Source organism: Silene latifolia, chromosome 4 (genome assembly GCF_048544455.1).
Source record: "Silene latifolia isolate original U9 population chromosome 4, ASM4854445v1, whole genome shotgun sequence".
NCBI lineage: Eukaryota > Viridiplantae > Streptophyta > Magnoliopsida > Caryophyllales > Caryophyllaceae > Silene > Silene latifolia.
This window is the reverse complement of record NC_133529.1, coordinates 36,490,636-36,509,640: the sequence shown is the minus strand read 5'-3', so window position 1 is coordinate 36,509,640 and position 19,005 is coordinate 36,490,636. Positions and strand designations below refer to the sequence as shown.

The 19,005-nt window shown below is 43.9% G+C and overlaps 1 non-coding gene across 1 annotated transcript; it reads left to right on the top strand.

The window, feature by feature from the left end:
* The first annotated feature begins 16,113 nt into the window (after nucleotides 1-16,113).
* Nucleotides 16,114-16,220, top strand: LOC141654069 (small nucleolar RNA R71). Its single transcript, XR_012547647.1, has one exon. It is a non-coding gene; the product is annotated as a small nucleolar RNA R71 (small nucleolar RNA).
* Nucleotides 16,221-19,005: the final 2,785 nt, after the last annotated feature.

Sequence of the window (19,005 nt, the reverse complement as noted above, 5' to 3'; positions counted from 1 at the left end):
TAGGAACCGACAATACACCTCAAGAACTTAGGATAGGGACAACCCTGGACCCCTCGGAAAGACAACAATTCATTGACCTCCTCCACGAATACAAGGACTTATTCGCCTGGTCTTACAGAGACATGCCTGGGATTGACAGAGAAATTGCAGAGCACCGGATACCCATTAAAACCGGGCTAAACTCAGAAATGTGAAATGGCTACGCCGGATGCGTCCTGAGTGGGCCCTAAAAATCAAGGAAGAGGTGGATAAACAGTTCAAGGCTGGTTTCATCAAAGTGTCTGAATACTCTGACTGGGTGGCCAACATTATGCCGGTACCAAAGAAAGACGGAAGAATTCGGGTTTGCGTCGACTTCAGGGATCTGAAAAAGGCGAGTCCAAAAGACGACTTCCCTTTGCCACATGTTGACATTCTGGTGGACAATACTGCCGAACATGCTCTCCTATCATTCATGGACGGGTATGCTGGGTACAACCAGATTAAAATGGCTGAGGAAGACATGCACAAGACTGCGTTCACTACACAGTGGGGTACATATTGCTACACGGTCATGCCCTTCGGCCTCATCAACGCCGGGGCAACTTATCAAAGAACCGCTACTACTCTCCTACATGACATGATTCACAAGGTGGTAGAGGTATATGTCGATGACATGATTGTCAAACCAAAGGAACGAGACGGCCACATCAATGCCCTCCGGAAATTCTTCGCTCGTCTGCGGAAATATAACATGAGACTAAATCCTCAGAAGTGTGCATTCGGGGTCACCTCCGAAAAACTCTTGGGACATGTCGTCAGCAAAAGAGGCATTGGGATTGATCCAACCAAAATCAAGGCCCTTCAACAAATGCCTCGGCCTAGGAACGAGAAGGAGATTCGGAGATTTCTCGGTCAGGTTCAATACATCAGCCGGTTCATCGCCAAGCTCACTATGATTTGTGAACCAATATTCAAAAAGCTTCGCGCCTCCGATCACACCGATTGGGACGACGACTGCCAAAAGGCCTTCGAAAGGATAAAGGAAATCCTATCCAAACCTCATGTCCTCATGCCACCTCAACCGGGGATTCCTCTATCCCTATACTTGACTGTTACCAACACAGCCATGGGAGCAATGTTAGCACAAACAGTTGGCAACGAAGAACGAGCCATCTACTACATCAGCAAAAAGTTCATTGAGTACGAGACGAGGTATACCCAACTGGAAAAGACATGCCTTGCCCTAGTATGGTCAACAAAGAAGCTGCGGCATTACATGCTCAGCTACACGGTCCACATCTACTCCAAGATGGACCCGGTTAAATACATCTTCAAAAAACCCGTACTAAACGGAAGGTTGTCTAGGTGGACACTCATGCTGTCCGAATTCGACCTCAAGTTTGTACCCCTCAAGGTTATCAAGGGAAGAGCAGTTGCCGATTTCCTAGCAGAAAATCCCGTCAGCGAGGACCCAACGACCGACACATGGTCACTTCCTGACGAGGACGTCCTTTGTGCCGACTCCGACGCATGGGACCTATACTTCGATGGTGCATCTAATCTGAGAGGCTTCGTGGTAGGAATCCTTCTAATATTACCAGAGGGATAACATGTTCCGATCTCGGTCAAGCTATACTTCGCCGTCACCAACAATGCCGCTGAATATGAAGCATGTCTCATCGGCCTACAAGCAGCCATCACACTTGGCATCAAGAGACTGAGGGTCCATGGCGATTCCTCACTCATCATCAATCAGGTGTCCGGATCATGGAAAATACGATCTGACAGCTTAGCTCCCTACCGACCAAAGATCAATCAAGAGGCCGAATTCTTCGACCAAGTCGACTATTTCCACCTGCCACGGGAGGAAAATCAATTTGCTGATGCCCTGGCAAAACTTGTCGCGCTCGTCAACATACCTGACAGTATGACATCAATGCCCCTATGTGTCGAGGGAAGGAGCGAACCATCCCACATTTGTGCTATCCTCGACGACGAGGAAAGCCATGACGAACCTTGGTACCAAGCCATCCTCAATTACAAAACCAAAAACGAATTCCCTCCCAACTCTGATCAAAGAGGACAAAGAGCCATCCGTTTACTTGCATCACAATTCGTGATAAACCAAAATAACCTCTACAAAAGAACACCCCAAAGAATTCTCCTCCTTTGCATAGACCATCACAAAGCCAAAAAAGTCATGGGAGAGGTTGACGACGGAGAATGTGGCCCTCACATGAGTGCAATGATGCTTACACGGAAAATCATGCGGCTAGGTTGCTACTGGACCACCATGGAAGCCGATTGCCGTAACTACGTCAAGCATTGCCACAATTGCCAAATCTTCGCCAACATACAACACATACCACCATCCCTTTTATACACCATGACATCACCCTGGCCTTTCTCAACCTGGGGCATTGACATCATCGGGAAAGTCAACCCGATAGGCACCAAAGGGCATTGCTTCGTCCTCGTCGCCATCGATTACTTCACCAAATGGGTGGAAGCGCAGTCATATGCAGTCTTGACCGCCAAACAAGTGGCCAAGTTCATTCAAAACAACATCATCTGCCGATATGGGGTACCCCATGAAATCATCAGCGATCAAGGCTCTCACTTCCGGGCGGAAACTCAAGCTTTGCTGGACAAATACAAAATCAAGCGACATCGATCATCCCCGTACCGTCCCCAAACCAAAGGAGCGGTAGAGGCAGCGAACAAAACTCTTGTCACCATTATCAAGAAAATGCAAGACAACTACCGCGATTGGCCGAGCAAACTCCTATTCGCGCTCTGGGGATACCGAACCTCCATTCGAACACCGACAGGCGCCACACCCTTCTACCTAGCATACGGTATGGAGGCGGTTCAACAGGTAGAGTTAGAGGTCCCATCTCTACGCATCCTACTGGAGAGTCAAGTCCCTGAAGCGGAATGGACCGGTCGAAGGTACGAACAACTCACTCTTCTAGACGAACGGCGACTTAACGCCTTGCACAACGTCCAACTATACCAACGACGTATACAATGGGCATTCAACAAGAAGGTCAAACCCAGAAACATCCAGGAGGGCGACTTGGTCCTCAAGTCAGTACGAGCACCGCTGCCCGTCGATCCGAGGGGAAAATTCAAACCTAACTGGGCCGGGCCATACCTGGTCAAGAAAATACTTTCGGGGGGCGCAGTGAGACTAAGTGACCTAGATGGGGAGGACATTACAAACCCGACCAACCTAGACCAACTCAAGAAATACTACCCTTGAACCGTAACAACCAACGACCTAGCCTAGTTTTACAACTAGCAACGACCTCAACCCTTTTCAAGTCAAGTTCCTCGACGTGTTCTGATTTGAAATTGCATGTTTTATCGAGTCTAAGCTACGGCACCTTGCCCGTTTCAAATGTCCTTTGATCTGTCAAAGGCAACGTCCATTTGCACTAAAACAAAACAACCCCCTGAACTACGAGCATGGTTTGATTTCACCTCTTCAGGTGGATACGTAGGCAGTCCCTCTTATGCATGAGGGATACAACCACAAAACCCAATCAAATTCACAAAACGTTTCGAACTACGATCATGGTTTGATTTCACCTCTCCAGGTGAATACGTAGGCAGTCCTTTCTTACACAAGAAGGATACAACCATTCCCACGATCAAAAACAACCATTCCCATACAAAAAAAATCCCCCCGTACAAAAACATCCCAAAAAAAAGAGAAAAGGGAAAACCATTCCCTTTTTCCTACAAAAATACAAAAATGAGCCTTTCTCCCTTTCCACAAAATACCACTTTCCCAAGTGCAATTGTTTAGGGCGATTCAAATTGAATTGCCTTCACCAAATGGATGGAAGAAACAAGCGTTCACAATTTTCGACACGGGCAATCCTCTTATTTAATTAATAATGGGAGGGATTACAATTTCAACAATAAATAAAGCTCGACGAGTCTACAACTTGTCAAAGCTAAGGTGTCAACTAATACACCTCACATAATAAAACTAGCACAAAACACACAATAACTAGCTAGTACAACATAATAAAAAACTCACAACAATAATACAACATAATAATAAAGCGGGTAATGGAGGTCTTCACTCTTCCATTCTACCCTTGCCTTTTCCCTCGGGGTACATCTTCCCCTTGTTCTTCTTGTTGGCCCGCCTAGCATGGAATTCTTCCTCGGAACGGATCCTCAACGGATCTAAGACGGCGACGGCCTCCGGTCTAGCACAAGACCCCTTGTTCGACCCAAAACGAGCCAATGCACGGCTCACCACATTCTTGGGGCCGGAACTCCTCCTCTTTGATGGTCTCATCACATCGGGGGTAGCTCCATCAACATACTCCTCAAAGAAGGCACGGTTGGCCTTGCCAACCTCTCGGTACTTCAAGTCGACAACCTCGTCCTTACGGAATTTGGACCTCTCTTCCAAGGATGGAGCACGTGACCACTTGACATAAGCGGGAGTCACCCATGTCGTGGCAGCGGGGTTTGGCACCACCCAAAGCGGCCGAGTGGCCCACCATCTTTCGAAGAAATCCACAAGCTCGGAGTTCCGGAAAATATTCTCTTGGACAAGAGTATCTTGAGCGGGCACCTTTTGTTGACGCCCCATTTGCCTCATGAGCCTTTCGGGATAAATGAAGGAAACAACCTTCAAACCCACCACCATCAAAGAACGAGGACTAGCACCCGAAGCGGGCAACCCCGTGAAGGACCTCAAGTGCCACCACGACACCACCCAACGGATATGAGGACCACTCTCCTCCGCCAATCTTGCGGCCCAATAGGCCTCGGTGGAAGCGAAACTATCCGGGTACAACTTCTTCTTCATGGTAAGGTGACGGAAGGAATAAGAAGAAGAATCAACCGGAGGCTCTACATACCTTAGCCTCTCCAATAGCCACACTTGGAGGATCCTTGGGGATCCGAAAGAGGGAGCTTCTCCACAAGAGCCTTCCTTGTCCAAAGCTTGGATAATCTCTCCAAGCACCAACCATGATGGATCTCTACCATGCTCCATTTGCTCAATCACATGGATAAGGGTCATGCTACCATGGCATCTTGGCCCCTCCTTCTTCAAGACATCAACAAAGAGGTACACATGGACAAGGCAAAATGCAAGAGCCCTTCTCCTAGCCACCTCCAAGACATTAACATCTAATCGGTTTGAAAAGATGTTGATAAGAGCCAACATATCCACACCTTGTGGAGCAAGAAGAAAGTTGATTTGGCTTGTTGATAAGCCCAACATAGAACGGAATTTCTCCTTATAGCACAACCGAGTCGGAGGAAGCACCAGAACACAACCCGGCCACCCACCAATGGCTCCAACTTCTTCGGCAAGAGGACAAAGTTCACCCTTCGGGAAAACGAAAACATGATGTTTCGAATCCCAAAACCGAGAACATGCTTCAAGAAATGAAGGTTTCACCTTGACTTGACGAAGCACCAACAATTGACCAACTCCCATGCAAACGAGTTGATACTTTTCGGGAGGCGACAAATCCCGGCACCATTGTCGCAATGCGTTCTCAAAAGCATCCATGAAATATTTTTGTGGAAGAAGAAGAGGTTTTGTAGAGATGTTTTTGTGTTTCGGGTGATGAAACAATGAAGCGCAAACGTCCCTATTTATACAAAATGATCAGCGCGTTTTTTCAGAAAAAGGGGAGAGCCGGCTTCCATCGCCAGGCTGCTCGCGCCTCTTTAGGCCTTCCCCAGGATTTCCGCTGTTGACTTGTCCCTTTCAACTTGTGCTTTCTCCTGACACCTCAAACCTCCCGCCAGGAAGCTCGCGCCTCTTCAGGATGATCCAAGGACATTTTGTGTTTCCTCACACTCACATTTCCTTGTTTTTGCGTTTTACGAAATCCGACACGGTTTCCATGACGCAGCTTTAAACATACGGATTTTTCTTTCTTTTTTTTAAGGGGGGAAGGGCTAGTCGCCCCGATCCGCGACGGATCGTTTCCATGTCAGTCGAAATCCCGAAAAATTTTCGCTTTTTCGCAATTTTCCATTAAAAATCAAAATCGAGAATTGATAAAACGACATCAATTTCACCAAAATTCAAGCACTCACAAATTCGAGTCTTGACCTCAAAAATCAAAAAATCAAATATACTCGCAAAAATCCTTTTCTAAAATTCTTTCCTGACGGTTTGAGTTTGAAGTTTTCGAGTCAATTTCAATAATTTCGACGCAATTTAATTCGCGACACGAGTTAATTGCTCAAATTTTCAAATCAATTCCTTTCGAATTCCGAACGTGACGATTTGTCACGGAATTTTCAAAATTTCAATTTTAACTTCAAGTCATCTTGGTTAATTTTGGTTTTCAATCAAACACTTTTACGTGTTTACATTTATGCGTATGTGTATCTGTTGCTTGTTTTCTACACTAACGATGCAGGAACTAGTGCAAAGCAAAAGGAGAATCAACAGCCGACAGCGCTCCTCCGAAACACAACACAAAAAAGCCAAAAATCACAAAACAAACCACAATCCAAAAGCACATATATACAAACCGCCTCACGCAAAATGTAAATATGTACAAACAAGATCCAGTACATACATCTATCATACAGACACTGGCCTAAAACAACCGTCTATCATACATACGCTGGCCTAAGAGAACGAACTGGGGGCTATCTGCCACCGACCGAACTAAGCACTCTTTATCCTCTCAAACAGAAAAGAAAGGGAGCAACACAAGAAACAAAGGAGCAACGACGGAAGCAGAGGTGACTACCATTATAGTAATACCCCGTTCCTGCTCCACGACAAAAATGAAGACAGTGTCTTGCAGACATCGGATGATGAGAAGGCCAAGAACCATGATGCAATGCACCACTCCGGTGCCGACCCCCAATCATCAGCCATCCTGTCTATGAGGCACAACGAAAAGGACAGACCGGCCACGTCAGCCGCCTCTCCTCCTCTACGGAAGCATCCTCCACCACCGCCTCAAATTCGGCAGCCTTTTCGGTCGTCTCTTCCCCTCCAGGATCGACTTCCTCCTCCAAGGCCTCAACGACGGACCCCATAGGTCCCAAACGATATCCTGCAACCAAACAAACACAACAAAAAACGTCAACCGAAATTTCGGCATTACGACGGCACGAAATGGATAAATCCAACCAAACAAAACCATTCACAACAAACAAACAAAAACGACTCGCCCATCTTTTCAAGCAAAAGACGAGTCAAAACCACGAAAAACGGCATTTCAACACCCATACAGGGTCCGCCTACAAACCAAAATACATTCCCGACACAACGGGGTATTTTTCTACGGCTCAAAAAGGCAATTCATACGCTAATTTGACCCCAAACCGGTCAAAAATTCAAAAATGACCGCAAAAAGGCAAACGTGATTTTATCACGCCTCAAGGTGACCTAAATTACCAATAAGGTCCATTTCAAGGCAAACTGACTCAATTCAAGCCCAAACAGACGCTTATTTTGTCAGACATAAGACCGTCACAAAAGGCAAAAATCTAATTTTGCCCACAATATCTAACAAAGGTCCATAAATGGCGAATACGGGTTTTCCCAACTACAATGCAACCTAGTGGGACCCACTACCCAAGCAAATAAACTTGGCATTGCGAAATGAGACGGTTTCTCACCTCACTCGCGTTTTTCGAGCATAGGGAGCGGGAACGGGGACCAAAATGCAAACTAAAAGCACCCCTATACTCCTAAACAGGTTTCTAACCTAATGCAAGCCTCAATTTCACTCGAAATGGGCTCAATCAAAAACGCCCAATTCGATTTTCTAGGGTAAAATTCGCCCTAATTCAATCAAGCTAAAGATCAACGAATTTAAATGGATTCAAGAGGAAATACTTACCTTGAGAAATAATTGCGAAGATTCAAAAACCGCTATTTCTTCAAATTTTAAGCGACGACAGTTAAAACCGTTATGCTCAAAATAATAGTTCGAAATTGAATTCCACTATTCTCACCATCAAATGTCAACGGCGGTACATAAACCGTCACTTTAATCAATAGTGAACATTCCAAATTCACTATTTCCATCAAATGTCAACGGCGGCACATAAACCGTCACTTCAGTTAAATAGTAATAGTGAAAATCCAAATTCACTGTTTCCACGGCGGCATCATGAGTTCGCTACTTTCAAGACAGGCCCTTTTGACGCGGCTATTCTCATTCAAATTCACGGCGGCATCACGAGTTCGCTACGTTCAAACGAGCCCATTTGACGCGGCTATTCCCTTGATTCATTAATCGACTGTACCATTGGCTGGCGAGCCTTTGTCCGCAAATATTCAAGGGCAGATCCCGAAGATGCCTCAGGTACATTTCCTTACCATTGGCTGGCGAGCCTTTGTCCGCAACCTTCCAAGGACATATCCCGAAGATGCCTCGGGTACATTTCCTTGTCTTGGCTGGCGAGCATTTATCCGCAAATATTCATGGGCAGATCCCGAAAATGCCTCGGGAACATTTCCTTGTCTTGGATGGCGAGCCTTTGTCCGCAACCTTTCAAGGGCAGATCCCGAAGATGCCTCGGGTACATTTCCTTGTCGTGGCTGGCGAGCCTTTTTCCGCAACCTTCCAAGGACAGATCCCGAAGATGCCTCGGGTACATTTCTTTGTCGTGACTGGCGAGCCTTTGTCCGCAACCTTCCAAGGACAGATCCCGAAGATGCCTCGGGTACATTTCCTTGTTTTGGTTGGCGAGCCTTTGTCCGCAAATATTCAAGGGCAGATCCCGAAGATGCCTCGGGTACATTTCCTTGTCTTGGCTGGCGAGCCTTTATTCGCAACCTTTCAAGGGCAGATCCCGAAGATGCCTCGGGTACATTTCCTTGTCGTGGCTAGCGAGCCTTTGTCCGCAACCTTCTAAGGAAAGATCCCGAAGATGCCTCAGGTACATTTCCTTACCATTGGCTGGCGATCCTTTGTCCGCAACCTTCCAAGGACAGATCCCGAAGATGCCTCAGGTACATTTCCTTACCTTTGGCTGGCGAGCCTTTGTCCGCAAATATTTAAGGGCAGATCCCGAAGATGCCTCGGGTACATTTCCTTGTCTTGGCTGGCGAGCCTTTGTCCGCAAATATTCAAGGGCAGATCCCGAAGATGCCTCGGGTACTTTTCCTTGTCGTGGCTGGCGAGCGTTTGTCCGCAACCTTCCAAGGACAGATCCCGAAGATGCCTCGGGTACATTTCCTTGTCGTGGCTGGCGAGCCTTTGTCCACAACCGTCCAAGGGCAGATCCCGAAGATGCCTCGGGTACATTTCCTTATCACAGCTGGCGAGCCTTTGTCCGCAACCGTGCAAGGACATATCCGAAAATGCCTCAGGTATGACTCCTTCTTATGGCTGGCGAGCCTTTATACGTAGTCTAATGGACTTTAAACGACCTGCACGGACAGTCGACATACTCTAAACTGTTCCCGACGACAAGTCCTTGGCTCGTACCTTCGAGTCGCCTTGGCGTCGCCCTTCCCGACGGCAGGTCCTTGGCCCGAATCCTTTCGAGCCGCCTCGACGTCGCTTGGGTCTCCAGGTTGTAATCTTCGATTGACCTGGGGGCTCTACTTTGACTTTCGCCCTCTCCAAGCCTCAGTCAAAGTGGGGGCTCTGTAGATACCCAGTATCTGCTGAGACACCAACAAACACCTGATGATTATCGGACTACAACATGCTTTGGAATCGCGACGTTTGATCGACAGTTTGTGTACAACTTTACGTCGGAAAACTTAAAATGATTTCGAAAATAAAACATTTCAAAATATTTCAAAAATACCTGGAGTGTTTAATGCACGATGACGGGGTCGCAATGACACTAACTAGAGTCAAAACCGACACTGGACCAAAAACCGACTCAAAAATTCAAATCCCGACTCCAACAACGAGTCAAACCGAGTCAACCACCAAAAACAAAACATTTCAAACCTTCTACCTTAAGTTTTCCCGGATTCGTGTTGGTCAAGTATCAAACATGTGACTACAAAACCTAGGATAGAACAAACCATGTGATGCCTGTCGTTGTGTGCACCAAAGATAAATTTATAATTCCTAACTACAACTATAGATAACGGTAGCAGGGTCGAACCACAGAGAGGCAGATTTAATTATTAGTTGTCTAATTTAGTCCAAGGTAACAATGATGTGGGGGTTTGATTGAATTGGTCTATAACTAATGAGCAATAAACTAAAGAAATGTATAAAATCAAATATGAAAAGGGTACTAAGATGGTCGGTTCACTGTAGTTTCGGCAGCAGCATACTAAGTAGGTCTGAAATAAACACCTAAGGCGGGAAAACAAGAGGTCCTCTCGGTCCACTCTCAACAAGTAGCGTCTTTCGATCTCGCTACGGGTGCCTAATATCACTAGTACTGACTCTCGTCCTGAAAAGTGACTAATAATCTAAACTTTACCAATCTTTCGATCTTAGTATAGTTTAGTCATTTTAATTGGTAGTCAAACAACTTTCCCTATCTTTCGATCTAATGGGTCGGTCATTTACTAAGCATTCAACTAGTCGCGTGCACTCGATTCGTCAAATATAGAATTTAAATCAATTAAAACGAAGCAAAACCTCACGTGGCCAGTCGATCGACCAGGGTGTGCGGTCGATCGACCGTAGCGCGACTCAGGTCGTACTATTCTACTGCCGCCTAATTCTACAGATCTCCTACATCCTAGCATGAATAATTTAGCTACTCATGATATTGATAAAAACAACAACAATATTGATGAATAAAGCTACTGGATTCATACTTGAAATAGTTAAATAACAAATAACAATAAACGATAATCGGCTTCAGGAAATTAACTAGCAATTCTATACTATTAACGAAATATAAGCAACGAAACTGAATAAGAGCAGGAGAATACCGAACGGGATTGCAGAGAATAAAGATCCAAAAACCGAATGCAACTGTAAATTCCGAAACAATATTGAAAACCCTAATTATTTTATATTCTAAAACCTAAGTAAAACTGGATAAAAACTAGATGGAAAACTAGATTAAAAGGGCCACACTTATGCTGAAACTAAAGCTACGTTATATAGGAATACAACGTAGTTCTTATTTCCTAAAACCTAATACAATGGGCTTTTAACTTCTCGATCTTTTAATTCACGTCTGAGATAGCGGCTTGGTCAATCGACCACACAAGGCAGTCGATCGACTGCTCTTCGCTGAACAGTAGCTACTGGAACTCGTGGGTTGGTCGATCGACTAAGGGCAGCGGTCGATCGACTGAAGTAGCTGATACTTGACTTTTAACTTCTCGTGAATTTGTCTTTTGGGCCTCGAAATGCGCACCAAGCTCGCTCCTTGAGTAAATACTTCACGTCAAATGCAATGCAGGATACTCGGGGACGGATTTAGCTCAATATCCACTCATTTCCGCATAAATCTGCAATAATGCATAAAAATACAAAAGTAGACGAAATGGGGCAAATAGTAGCTTAAACTACACAAATGAGCTCTGAAATGCGTGTAAAATGGGGTGTAAAACATCATATTTAAGATACGCATCAAACTTCCCCAAACCAAACCCTTTCTTGTCCCCAAGCAAGAACTAGACTCGATTCTAAAACCTAGTGGAACGAGTTCAATCACAGAGCAAAATGCAAACCGATTAGCCTAAACCAATTTAATGCATTAATTAACAATCAATTAGTAATGTGAATCATGCAAACGAGTTATGAAGTCGTTAAAAACTGTTGAACCGTCAACTATAGAGACTTATCTTCATGGACTCTCACGGGTCGCTCAAATCACTCAATAAATACAGGTGAGTATATGTAAAAGATAGAAAGAGTTTACTTTGTAGTGACTCTCACCTAACTACGACCTATAAGAACATGCCTGCAATATAATATAAAAATGATCTCTACAACCGTACATATGCATTCCAACCAAACAAATGAGCATGACACATACCGAGGTAAATATGGGATATGTGAGGTAATGGGCAGGAAGAGCCAAAACATTTATGGGAACGTAGAGGTACAGGTGATCAAGCTAGTACCTAAACAAAACCATATGACAACATCCACTTCTTGCTCAAAATTCGACAATAAAACCAGTGCTAATTATTAAGCACAAATCTCGCAATCTCCATAATAATCAATCAACTCCCCATAAGATATAAATGCAATATGGGAGCAAAAATCGCCATAAAATAAAGACTTTGAATTATGCGATTGATTTTTTTATTTCTTCTCGAACTTCAGTCGATCGACCAATGAGTCCAGTCGATCGACCGGATTCTACAGTACACATGCGTTTCTCTTTTTTCGAATCATTTTTCTTTTCTCTTTTTTTTTTTCTTTCCAATTTTTTTTTCTTTCATTTTCCCTTCCTTTCTTCATCTTCTCAACATCTCAAAATGAGCAAATGCCACCAAAAACATAGTAACAATCCCAAAACTAGACTACTAGCTTGACAAGGGCAGGCTAAATGTAGGATGTAGTAACGGGACAAAAAGGCTATTTCTGGCAGTGTGGAGCTTATGGGTAAAATGAATAAAGGAAAACCTCTACCACATGTGTCAACTAACCACAGACCGAATGCATACAGGTATTAAGTAGATCAAGTTCATATTTATGCACATTAAAGTAACATGTCTCATAAGGAGTACTACTCACATTCCTAGATGAACTGGTCATGGATGTCACCAGTTATAGGCTCTAATAACTCAGAAATATGATGTAGTTTGCCAAAAATCAATGTCAAGTCTCAAGTCCAGCAAGAATGTAACGAAAACTCGTAGACTATGCATATACGATTTTACTAATAACATGTCAATTAGCAAGGCTTAGGCATGAAACAGCTGCAAATGCACTGTCATCATTGAAATACTACCGTTCCGACTCGACCTATATGCTAAAATAAACGTGAATTTTTTTTGAAATTTTTGAAATTTTTCAATTTTTTTTCAATTTTTGTATATATATAAAGAAATAAACAACAATGCAAAACTAAATGCAACCGTGAATGCAAACAAATGAAATGCGACGCAAAACCCTTCCCCAAACCAAATCGCACAATGTCCCCATTGTGCAAAATCATATAATGAAAGAAAAGAGAAACGGGAATTTGCGAGGAAATAAGTAAACACGACATGAAGTAAAGACATGGAAACTGACAAGACTTTTAGCGCAGCAAAAGGAAACCTCCCCAAACCAGCGTGAGCTAGGAGGTTTCAGTAGCTAGCAACGCTACCAATAAGTACCTGAAAAGACAACAAATACCACGCGTAAGTTTGAGAAAGCAAAATTGGGACGGTAAAATTATGTGCGGAAATGATAAAACAGAAGAAAACAGAAATTAAGCGGAGAATAAAGTGGAGAAAAGACTCCCTCATCTCCGCAAATCGATCAAACACAACAGGTGAATGATCGTAAACAGGTACAGCAGCGAGCAACGGTCGATCGACCACCTCATCCAGTCGATCGACCAGGATGTCAGGAACAGAAGCTCCTGGGACTGTGCAGCCAGTCGATCGACCATACTGAGACCGATCGATCGACCGGAATAGTCTTCTTGCAACCTTCTGATTTCTTCGAATTAGCTCACTAACTTGAGCTAATATGGTCTGTATACCTGTAAAAGCACATAATAATGCGCCCAAAATTGCGCAAAACCAAAAGTAACCGAATAAAGTGTTTAAAATCCTAAGCAAAATTATAAAATGCGAAGTCTTGCGCACACAAAAGCAATAAAAAGTGTCTAAAGGCAATAAAATGTTTGTAACTCATGTGATCAACTAATAGTTGATCAAGAACGGCCACGGTGGCCCACTTGGTCGGCTTCTGGCTACAAGAGGTAGCCTCAACGGTGCTCATCTTCTCAGCTGCACCCTTCTCAACTTCAACATCTGCAGGACACAACAGATCAACAGGTCGGACATCTTCCCACTCAATGACCTCCTCTAGCTCATCAAAGTCAAAGTCGATTCCATCACTTTGACTGGCTCCTCCTCAGGCTCCTCATCCGTGCCATAGCTAAGGCATCCTAGACCACCTCTTTGAACTATTGGCTCCTTCACAGCTGGAGCAACATGTAGCTCTTCCTTCTCCAAACCAGCTCCTTCAATATCTAAAACAGAAGAATCTTCCTCCACTTTGCTCCCAATCTGGGACGGAGGTGTTACAACAGGAATAGGTGTAGAGATAGGCATATCAGGAAGAATAAAATAAGATTTCTTTTCAGAAACCGTATTACAAGTCACTGGCCACATGGGGTCTTTCTTCTTAGCTGTCTGGGCAAAGACAATAGAATGCTTTCCTACTTTGAAAGTCAAGGTCCCAGAACCAACATCAATAACTGCACCAGCAGTGTGCAGGAATGGTCTACCCAAAATAATAGGAATGTGAGCATCCTCGGGCATATCTAAGACAACGAAGTCAACAGGGAAGAAGAACTTTCCTATTTGCACAGGAATGTCTTCTAAGACTCCTATAGGCTAGACCGCAGAACGATCAGCCATCTGAACGGTCATATTGGTGACTTCAAACCTATTCAACTTTAACTTCCTAGCAAGACTCAAAGGCATTACACTAATACTGGTTCCTAGGTCACACAAGGCCTTCTCAATAGGGAAGGTGCCAATATTACATGGGACAGAAAAGCTACCTGGGTCTTCTAGCTTATGAGGTGCAGTATGGGTCAAATAAGAACATGACTCCTCAGTTAGTGCGACAGTATGCACAGTTTCAAGTGACTTCTTTTTAGACAGTAATTGCTTCATAAATTTCATGTAAGCAGGCACTTGATTAACTAATTCTAGGAAAGGTACTTGTACGTTTAAACTACGAACGACATTTTCAAATTTATTAAAAGATACCTGTTCCTTCGTCGGCACCAATATCTCTGGATAAGGGGCTGAAAGTAGCAACTTAGCCCTCTCCTCTAAATCTCTCATGCCGACATCGGTGGACTTAGGCTGAAAGTCCACTACCTTCTCCTTGTTGAAGCTCGAACCCTCTTCAGACCGTCTCAAAAATGAGCCATTAATCGTCATTGGGTCATACTTCTGAACCGGAACAGACCCATCAGCATCTGGGTCTTGCCTCAATATTTTCGGAGTCGTCGTACCCCGAAACAAGTGATCCCTCAAGTTATTAGGCATTGGAGAACGAAAAGGTTCACTATCAGCAGCGCAGTCAGTCGATCGACCAGGTTGGTCAGTCGATCGACTGACTTCAACAGGACCAGAAGCTACTGTTTGTCGCACTTCAGTCGATCGACCGGGTATGTCAGTCGATCGACTGACATACCTGCTGATCGTCTTTTTCTTTTTTTTATTCGTCACTGCCTTCTTCTTGCTCGGTCCCGCCTCATCTTTTTCAGTGACATCCTCAGCCATAGCGGGCCCATCAAGGGTAGACCCACTCCTCAAAGTGATAGCATTAAGGGTCTCTTTTTGCTCCGTCTGAGTCGGTAAATGTCCCGGAGCTCGAGTTGTATTCTTGCTTGCCAATTGAGCAATTTGGCTCTCCAACATCTTCATCCCAACCTCTCTACCTTGAGACTCTTTCAGCAACAGATTTTTCAACTCATTGAAATCCGAACCTTGGGATTGCTGCTGCTGCTGAGGGACATACAGAGGCTTTTGGTACTGTTGTTGCTTATGAGGGGCACATAATTCTGCTGCAGCTGAGGTTGAGTTGGATTTAGGACATTTTGGCTACTCCACCTAAAGTTTGGATGGACATTTGGCTCATAGTAAGTGTTTGTCTGCCTATAATGTTGAAAGGCAGCACAAGACTCGAAGGGACTAGGACAATTTTCCGAAACATGTCCCTCAGCTCCGCATCTTTTACAGACGAAAGGACCGTCTGAAACAGCATTCACATGGTAGATCCCTCCTTTTTAAGCTCCTCCCAACTCGTACTTATCAAACCTCGCCGTAAGAGCCTCTAATGCAGCTACAGAAGGAGATTCAGCAGCTCTCCTTTGATTTCCCCTGGAATTTCCATACTCAGCTTTATGGGTGGCCAAGTCATCAATGATCTTCCACCCCTTAGTTTCCCCCATATTCTCCTGGAATCTGCCACTAGCTGCCGCGTGATAGCCCTCTGATCGTCATAGAGCCCATTATAAAACTGATTGCATAGGCTCCATTTCTCAAACCCATGATGCGGAATGGTTCGCACCAGCTTCTTGAAACGGACCCAAGCCTCATGAAAGTTCTCATCAGGACCCTGTTTAAAGCTCGTGATCTGAGCTCTAATGGCATTCGTCTTCGAGGCAGAGAAATACATCTTGTAGAATGCCAGGGCTAAAGAATTCCAGTCGGTGATCCCATTAGCAGCTCGATCCAGGTCTCTGTACCACTCCCTTGCAGCATCACGAAGAGAGAATATAAACATTGTCTCCTTCACCTGGTCTTGGGTCACGCCGGTCGGTGGGGGTATAGAGCAACAATAGTCAATAAATATCTCCATATGCTTGGCTGCATCTTCATTTGCAGCACCCCCGAATTGGTTCCTCTCAACCAAGTTAATATAGGAAGGCTTCGGTTCGAATTTTCTATCATCTCCCGGCAATTCGAACCCCTTATATAGATTTGCAGCTGTCGGCTAAGAGTGACTTGCTATAGTTGCTTCTTCAGCCATCTCTAGAAAATCTGGAGAAGTGACGGTCTCAGCTGATGAAGTAGAAATAGGATATGATTGTGGATCTTCCTCAAACAGCTCGTTCTCGTAGTAACTAGACAGAGTACTCAGCTCTTCCTCTGTCGGCAATACTCTAGATGATCGCCTCAACTCACGCAAAGTCTTTTTAATCTCAGGATTGAATGGCTGTAATTCACCACCCTGTGACCTGCGCATAAGAAGAAACTACAAAAAAAATGTGAGAGTAGTTTAAGCAACAAATGTCCCTTAAACTAAGAAGCAGACTAAAATAAAAAAACTAAAAATTAGAACAATTGTCTCCCCGGCAACGGCGCCAAAATTTGATGCCTGTCGTTGTGTGCACCAAAGATAAATTTATAATTCCTAACTACAACTATAGATAGCGGTAGCAGGGTCGAACCACAGAGAGGGAGATGTAATTATTAGTTGTCTAATTCAGTCCAAGGTAACAATGATGTGGGGGTTTGATTGAATTGGTCTATAACTAATGAGAAATAAACTAAAGAAATGTATAAAATCAAATATGAAAAGGGTACTAAGATGGTCGGTTCACTGTAGTTTCGGCAGCAGCATACTAAGTAGGTCTGAAATAAACACCTGAGGGGGGAAAATAAGAGGTCCTCTCGGTCCACTGTCAACAAGTAGCGTCTTTCGATCTCGCTACGGGTCCCTAATATCACTAGTACTGACTCTCGTCCTGAAAAGTGACTAATAATCTAAACGTTACGTATCTTTCGATCTTAGCATAGTTTAGTCATTTTAATTGGTAGTCTAACAACTTTCCCTATCTTTCGATCTAATGGGTCGGTCATTTACTAAGCATTCAACTAGTCGCGTGCACTCGATTCGTCAAATATAGAATTTAAATCAATTAAAACGAAGCAAAACCTCACGTGGCCAGTCGATCGACCGTAGCGCGACTCAGGTCGTACTATTCTACTGCCGCCTAATTCTACAGATCTCCTACATCCTAGCACGAATAATTTAGCTACTCATGATATTGATAAAAACAACAACAATATTGATGAATAAAGCTACTGTATTCATACTTGAAATAGTTAAATAACAAATAACAATAAACGATAATCGGCTTCGGGAAATTAACTAGCAATTCTATACTATTAACGAAATATAAGCAACGAAACTGAATAAGAGCAGGAGAATACCGAACGGGATTGCAGAGAATAAAGATCCAAAAACCGAATGCAACTGTAAATTCCGAAACAATATTGAAAACCCTAATTATTTTATATTTTAAAACCTAAGTAAAACTGAATAAAAACTAGATGGAAAACTAGATGGAAAACTAGATTAAAAGGGCCACCCTTATGCTGAAACTAAAGCTACGTTATATAGGAATACAACGTAGTTCTTATTTCCTAAAACCTACAACATTGGGCTTTTAACTTCTCGATCTTTTAATTCACGTCTGAAATAGCGGCTTGGTCGATCGACCACACAAGGCAGTCGATCGTCTGCTCTTCGCTGAACAGTAGCTACTGGAACTCGTGGGTTGGTCGATCGACTAAGGGCAGCGGTCGATCGACTGAAGTAGCTGATACTTGACTTCTAACTTCTCGTGAATTTGTCTTTCGGGCCTCGAAATGCGCACCAAGCTCGCTCCTTGAGTAAATACTTCACGTCAAATGCAATGCAGAATACTCGGGGACGGATTTAGCTCAATATCCACTCATTTCCGCATAAATCTGCAATAATGCATAAAAATACAAAAGTTGACGAAATGGGGCAAATAGTAGCTTAAACTACACAAATGAGCTCTGAAATGCGTGTAAAATGGGGTGTAAAACATCATATTTAAGACACGCATCACCATGATTGCGTTTGTTGTGAAAGTGACAACACAACTCGAAGAACCGCGACGTGGCTCGCGCCTCTTTGAGCAGCCCAAGTGGCCACGTCGCTCAAAACTCACACAACCACTCATTCTCCTATAAATACCCCTCAAATGCCACCCATTTGAGACTTACGCGAGCGTCCACCCCCTCATATCTCCCTTAAACTTCTATACTCGACTTCCTAAGTCAACAAATCGACACGTGTTTACGACCTACCGATCGTAAACACAAGCCTTACACATATTGTTTGGTACCGTCGCCGTGCATTCGACCGACCCATTTGACTAACTCAATTCATCAATCAACATGTTTTAATTAACATATTTTCAACTTATTTTCAAAATAAAATCCTTTTTTAAGGCACTCTTTTTAAAATTCTTGATCGTGAGTAGTCGCTACGAGAAAACTTGTCTCTAAAGTCGTCTACGTCGCAAAATATCAATACACGTAAGTTTGAGGGTGTAAACAACTCACTTTATTTCATGTATTTACTGTTTTTATGAGTCTATAAGCATGAACAATGCATA